Raw genomic sequence first — 8,113 nt, forward strand, 5'->3', positions numbered from 1 at the left:
GTAGCTCCTAACCCCACATTCCGACATCACCGCATCACCTAAAAAAGGTGCACTTGAACCCCAACATTCAGATTTTGCCCCAAACATTACTCAGAAATAGCTGATCTACAAGCTCACAGCATCAGTCGCGAGATGGGATATTTTTGGCAACGAGATAGTGTGTAGACAAAAACAAAAAAGTAGTCAAAGTAACAGAGCCATCTTATGGGTGGGCAACCAAATTACATGAAGTGTCAGGTTTTTATTTTCTTGATAGTCAGTGTGACATAATCAACATTAAAGGAGTTATAGTAAACTTTTTCTTGAAAAAAAAAAACAAAAAAAAAACGCTAAAATAAAAATAATGTTTCGAAAATATTTTATAAAAAAGATTAAGCTTCATATATGTGTTTCTATTCAAAAATGACCACAAAAAGCATAAAATAATGATAAAATAATAATTTTGGCCATTGTCAGACTGACTTTGTTTATATCCCTTATCAATCCATATACAATAATAGAAGAGGGATATAAACAAAGTCATGATAAGGGATATAAACAAAGTCAGTCTGACATTGGCCAAAATGCTTATTTTATCATTATTTTGTGCTTTTTGTGGTAATTTTTAAATAGAAACACATATATGAAGCTTAATTTCTTTTATAAAATATTTTCGATGACATCACATCAAAATGATCCATAGCCTATACTGTTCATAACAACCTTTATTTATTTTCTTCTTCTTAACATTTCTTTTTTCTTTTTCATTTTAAAACGAGAAAACCTCTCTCTCACACTTATGCCAGTGTTCCAGTGATCACCCTCCCCTGTGCCAACGTTGGCACCGTGCCTAAAGGTTGCCTAGCCCTGTTCTTCCAGACAGAGGTTAAAATACAGTGTTTACCTGAGCTCCAGAGAATGAGGAACACCATCCAAATCCCTGTTTGATCCATGTCTGGAATTCACTCACACTGGATACACTCTCACTGGATTCCCTCAAACTGGATTCACTCACACTGGATTCTCAACTGGAACTTCACCAGTCTGCACCGATTGGTTCTGGTTGTGACTGTGATCGACACTCGCTGTCGTCTGTGTGTCTGTTAGTGACACGTCAGCTCATCGTATCTCTTCATCATGTTAATGGCATGTCAGCACATCGTATGTCTTCATGTGGTTTCAATGGAAATTCACACCTTTCTGGTTGACAGGAAGCTGAACTCCACCTGCCTTCTACGCAGTGAGTGTGTGCTCTGTGGGCACACACACACACACACACACACACACACACACACACACACACACACACACACACACACACACACACACACACACACACACACACACACACACGCACACACACACACACACACACACACACACACGCAAGCACACACACACACGCACGCGCACGCACGCACGCACGCACGCACGCACACACACACACACACACACACACACACACACACACACACACACACACACACACACACACACACACGCACACCCACACACGCACTCCTCGCCGCACAACCCTTCACTCGAAGCCTCCCCTCTTCCAACACCAACCTTCTCCTTGTCCCCGTGACCAACCTCCACACCATGGGGGACTGACCGGGCCTTCTGCTCTAGTGGCCCACGTCTGTGGAACTCCCTCCTCCCTAAAAACAGTCCACTGTGGAACTCCCTCTGAACACCTGAGAGCACCACAGTACATGGCACTAGTAAAATGGACTGAAAACCTGCCTTTTTAACAATGCGTTTTCTTAATTTTCTTGGGCCTTTTTTTCTCATGCCCTGATTCTTTCCCAGTTTTTTTAATTAGACCCTTCAGCCTATAGGGTCCCATGTTAGTGTTTGGTTGTCTTTGATGTTTTTTTTATGCCATGGTCTTTTAAATCGCAGTAGCACTTTGAGATTTGTAAAAAATCAGACAGACATACAGACAGACAGACAGACAGACAGACAGACAGACAGACAGACAGACATAGTGTAGATAGATAGATAGATAGATAGATAGATAGATAGATAGATAGATAGATACCTTTATTATCCCAAGGGGGAAATTCAGTTGTCCAGTTGTAGCACAGCAGTATATAGTTATTTACAAAGTTACAGAGAAGTAGGAAAAGATAGATAAGAGTAAAAAACAAGAGCAGTACAGTACCAAAAAAGAGAAGGTGAATCAATAGAGGGGGCGAATTAAATATAAGTATATACATAAAGTGTCTTACAAAAAAGAGACCAACGCAGTCAATGCTAGTTAGTGCAACAAGTATCTCACTGTCATTGTTAAACAAGACAAATACTCAGAAACTACCAACACAACCTAATAGTCGAAAAAACAGTGCGAAAAAAACAACAGAAACAGCTCAGAGCAGAAGAAACTAGGCAGCGTGTCACCGCGAGACGCACATGAGCACTCTCCCTGGAAGGTCCTTAGAGGTCAAAGTCAATACAGCAATAGTTCCAACCTAATAGTGCAAAGTCAAAAAAACAGTGCGAAAAAAACAAACAAAAAAAAAAACAGCTCAGAGAAGAAGAAACTAGGATGTCACCGCAAGACGCACATGAGCACTCTCCCTGGAAGTGTCACAGTCTTGTATTTATTTGTTCTGTTAATGGTCTACGAAATTTCACCCAGGTACATATTAAAGGACAACTCCGCCCTAAATAACATCTATGCTAAGTTTCCTATTTATATTGATCCCAAATGTCCATTGGGTCTATTAGGCAGAAATGTCCTTGGTGTCCAGTTTCCCCCACAGTACCCAGCAGCCCTCATAGCTTAGAGTGGAGCCCATAAGCTTTTACTCTATTTGTTGCAGTCAAAAGTGATTATTTTGTTCATGAATGTGCTACTAGCTGTCATTACAAACACATCCATGCTTTGGTTGTCCCACACAAGCTGGCGTAGACTGCTAAACAGATGTTAGGCTGTTTTGTGTTTTGCCAAGTCCCAGAAAAGACCAGTGATTGGCCAGTACACTCACTTTGATTTGCAGTTGTGCCGAATGCTCAACCCAAAACATGATTTACAAGCATTGAGGCGGACATAACCAGCATCGATGAAATATATAGATATGGCCAAAACAAACCCTTGAGGGTGATGCTGAGTTCATGCAAGTTTGACTGTATGCTGAAATTAAAAAAAGAAAAAAAAAAGACAAAACACAACAACAACAATAAAACAGAGCCCTGGGAGGTGTGATGCAATGCTGTATATATATATATATATATATATATATATATATATATATATATATATATATATATATATATATATGCATGGGCTGCAGCATCATTATGAGATACTTCAATCAATTTACTGTACTCAAAGGTGACTGTAATTATGGCCCCATTTACACTGGCAGTCAAAGCCTGAATCAGATCTGTATCACATGCAGATTGGAATCTGATTTGTTCCATGTGACCATGTAACAATTTAAACCAATCAGATTTAAATCTGGATGTATAAATCCGGCCTAATAGAGGAACCATTGGAAACCTTGAACAGCGGCAAATAAACCACGATTGGCTATATGACCCGCAGCAATAAATAACATCTATGCTAAGTTTCCTTCACGGCCCGCCCACTCAGCAAATTTCTCAGCATCCCCCGGGTGCTGACATCAATTTAGAAGGGGAAACTATAACAGAAATAGCTGGACTTAAAGCCAACAAATCATTATTTCGAACGGTAAAGTAAATTATAATGCTTTGTGCCTTTTACTATCTTGTGTTCTTGATCATGCTAGCCGTATTTTATACTTTACTATTCGGAAATTGCATTAAATTTGCGATTTCTGTGAAAACTCTATAGGCTATAGTAGGATTTTCCCCTTCAAAATGTGACTTCAGCACCCGGGGGATGCTGAGTGGGAGGGCCGTGAATAAGGCTAATTGGCCCGGCCACGGTGCAGAATGCGCTAGTGAGGCTTTCGAGTTCTATGCATGTAGACTCATTGTGTGTTTAAACAAGAGAATATCAGCACTCACAGAACTGTCATTTAAGGCACTTTTATTTAAGTGTATAAGTTGGTGTGGCACACCGCAGAGCAAACAAACAACATACTCGTTTCGGCGTCAAGCCTTCTTCAGCGTTGTATATTTGCGTGATTTTTGGAACCAATCTGAAGGAGTAATATCATTTTTTTTTTTTTACATAAGTCTGCCCCCTGGTGATAACAAGCAGATTTGAAAAATGCAGGGCAAAGGTTTTTCCTTGGCCTCTATTAGGGAATGCGCATAAAAGGGTTTTACACTGATCGGTGGAGTTATTGGTAAAAATACAAATCGGCCTGTTATAGCGCCACCATGAGGCTGATTAGATTTTTTTTAAGTGGCATTTCTTCCTCGGCCTAATGGGAATGTGCTTGCAAGATTTTAAGTTAATCGCACCCTGTGTTCATGATTTGAGGCATTTTGTTCAAAAGGGAGCACTTGTGCAAACTTTGAAAGACAATCTTAGCCAATCAGGGTGGAATATGAAAAATCTGGAAGACCTGTTTTGTTTAATGACTAGAGATACTGAGTAGGCCTACCGATTTGCGTGATTTTTGGTAAAAATCTGTACTGCCCAAAAAGGCGGATGTGCACAAATCCGCCTCCTGGTGGTGCTATAACAGGCCCATGTGAAAAATGGGGGGCAGAGGTTCTGCTCTGGCACCCAGGGAGTGTGAGTGCACAGTTTCGCTGCCATTGTGCTGGCGGTGCCGGAGATTAGCTGTCCACAAACAGAAGGACACGCACGCACACGGACACGCGGATGGACGGACGGACAGGGGCGAAATCAGAGTCTCGGCCATGCCTTTCTAGCCTCGCAAGCCATCCCGAGTTACGTCATCACCAATGTGCTTCCTTTCTCGGTCTGGTACTCCTCCCATAGAGTCTCTTTATGAGAAATAGGTTTCTCAATTTCCAATCAAAAGGCTGCATTTCGAGCGAACCCGCCTCACACCGCTCCTGATTGGTTGAGCGGCTGCTACAGCTCTCGCATTTTGACAACAAACATGGCGGACCCCATGTCCGATGCGAGTTCACAAATCGCAAATAAAAGCTGCAGCGAAGTTTTATCTGAAATCAACGGCATCTCATAACTTAAAAACGAACAACAGTTTGCACCTTTGGAATTTCTGTCTGGAAAAGACGTATTTGATGTTCTCCCGACGATGTTTTGATGCGCTGATGACTACTGACTGGACCTGTCAGTCAAAGTGAGTAACTACGTCATTGCGTAATGCATTGTCTACGGAGGACTCCCAGACTCTCCCCTGGGAGAGTCTGGCTGTTGCGAGGCTAATGCCTTTCGGCCTTGCGGAGACAAAAAGAAAACATATTTATGTGTGTTTTCGATTGGTGTTCTCTCCCAAGCGGACAGTAGTGCGACACTTCCAGTTGGTGTTGTGGGCCTTGCCTTACAAGCATTGATACAGCGTCGCTGTGCTGAGCATGTGGTCTGAATTGGATTGAAATGTTGTTTGCATGACTGTGCAAAAAGCAAAGAGTTCCCTTATAGGGGTCCTCCCTATGTTCCCCAGGTTCTAGTTCTCCACTTCCCCCCAAAAAAGGTTCTATGTTCCCCAGGTGCTATGTTCCCCACCCACCCTCCCCCAAAAAAGGTTCTATGTTCCCCACTCAGCGAAAAATAGGATCTATGTTCCCAACTCAAATGCAGGAAATGGTGTGACATCTGGGCACTAAGAACATGTGGGAAATTCAATCTTAGGTGCCCAGTTGTCCAGGTGCCCGCATGTCCCTAGTGCCCAGATGTTTCCATCCCTAAGTGCCTACTCGTCCAAATGCCCACATGTCCCTACCCCTAGTGCCCAGATGTCCAGGTGCCCATTCATCCAGATGCCCAGTCAGAATAAAAGTATGGTGCCCAGATGTCCCTATAGTGCCCTCCTGTCTCTATAGTATTCGTAATTTCTCCCCATTATTGTGTGTGTTTAGCATTGTTATTAATAATTAGAAATTAATGTTTCCTGCATTTTTGGATGAGTGGGGAACATGGAACCTTTTTTAAGTTGAGTGTGGAACATAGAACCTTTTTTTTTGTGGGGGTAAGTGGGGAACACAGAACCCGGGGGACATAGGACCTTTTTTGGGTAAGAGGGGAACATCAAACCTTTTTTGTGGGGATAAATGGGGAACATAGAACCTGGGGAACATAGAACCTGGGGAACATAGAACCTGGGGAACATAGGTACGGTCCCATGCTTTAACCCTGGCTCAAGTGTTACCGGACACACAGAGAGAGAGAGAGAGAGAGAGAGAGCATAGAAAAAAAGGGAAAAAAAGGGAGTAATCAACCTCCAGGATGTTGCTCTGTCATTGCGAACAACACATATGTTTAGGTATGTGTCTGTGTGAAAGAAGAATGTCTATGCATAATGGATTTATGCGAAACATTGGATTGTCCTTAGATCTTAAATTTGAAACCAAATTAAATGAATCACTGTTTGTTACATTCAAAGCTGCTGAAAGGTATAATTCAGACAAGCAGTTGTTTTTGAGATGCAGCTGCCATGAGGCAGACAGGAGGTTTGTGGTTTCCTCAAGACCAGCATTGCTCACATAGCGTGGGTGAAAAACGAGGTCAAAAGGGGAACCTGTTTCCTTTGCATCAAGATAAAGATTACTTGAGACAGCGACATCTGAATTTATAAGTTAAGCTAAAAATAAAAAAGGTGTCTCATAGGTCATTTTGAGATATAGAAATTGAACAATTCTGCTCAGGAAACACTCAAAAATAGTTATTTAATACTTGCAAAACGTCTCAGACGGTAGGAAAAAAAACAAGACTTGGCTTGTATGTTAAGGAAAAGTCAGGAAAGGGCACATTTCTGAGTTACCTGAGCAAACCCATTCCACCTCTAAATCTTAAAATCTGGCTCAGTCTTGCGAGTGTTTTAAGAGGTTAAAAAACTAAACATTTAGATTTAAAATGAATCATTGTAAATGTATTGTAATGAATGAAATGTTCTTTATTTCTACAATTCTGGTGGCCTCGTTAGGAAAACAACCTTAGTTAGACCCCTCACATGCTACTTAAGCAGATTTTTGGAGGTCTTTTTTTCCTGTATAGTAAGTGAAGGGACCCAAACTTGAACCCCCTAAATTCACCTTGATCCACTAAGAATATGTGAAACTTTTAACATGTTTTTGGATGACTCTAAGGATCATAAAAAACCTTGAACCATTACTATTGAAATGTATTTGGGGTCAAACCTCAGATTGACTAGCCTAATAGGGGACACAGTGACTGTGTTGCTGATTATAATTATGGAGTGTCTAGTAGAGGATGGTGGGCATAGGCGGCAGGTCTGGGGGTGGCGCATCCCCACGGCACCCACAGGCTGCAGAGGTGAAACCCCATTAGAAGTTGAAGAAGTTGAATACTCACTAAAAGTTGCTATATGTAGTTTTCTGCTGACATAAGCAGGAAAAAGGCAATTGCTTATTTTCATTTTTTTATTTTCATTTTATTATATTCAGGCGGCTAACAATGCTCCCTAAAGAATCTAGTCTCTGTGGCGCTTCTAGGAGCCGCAGTCTGCCTCCAAAACTATTAATTTATCTGTAAGAAGCTCTGTCACTAGCAGCTCATTGGTGCATGAACCAGACGACCCGGGGCTAAAAGGATTGACAGAAAGGTCTAACCAATCCGAACAAAAGGCGACCCTGATTGGTCGCTTATTGGGCAGGCTATCTATCTATCGACCAATGACAGAACTTCTCACAGATAAAAAATAATCGTTTTGGAGGCAGATTGTGGCCCCAGGAAGTGTCACAGAGACAACATTTCTTTAGGAAGCATGGTTAGCCGTCTGAATATAATAAATAAAAAATAAAGAATAATAAAAAATAAATTGCCTTTTTCTTGTCAGCAGAAAAATACATATAGAAACTTCACCAAACGGCATTCTTGATACTAGGCCGATCTTCACACATTTCTCTTCTATTGGGATGGGAGTGCTCCCATTGGTATGCAAATGTAGGCCAATAGTTATTTTGTTTTTACCTGGCCAATTTGAGATGGAGGTGATCCTCCACACAACTTCCAAACACCAAAGAAGTGCACAGACAGCAATTATTCGAGGTCATGGTCACATCATCATCATCATCATCA

This window comes from Nannobrachium achirus (assembly GCF_963921795.1).
Source record: "Nannobrachium achirus genome assembly, chromosome: 13".
In the NCBI taxonomy this organism is placed as follows: domain Eukaryota; kingdom Metazoa; phylum Chordata; class Actinopteri; order Myctophiformes; family Myctophidae; genus Nannobrachium; species Nannobrachium achirus.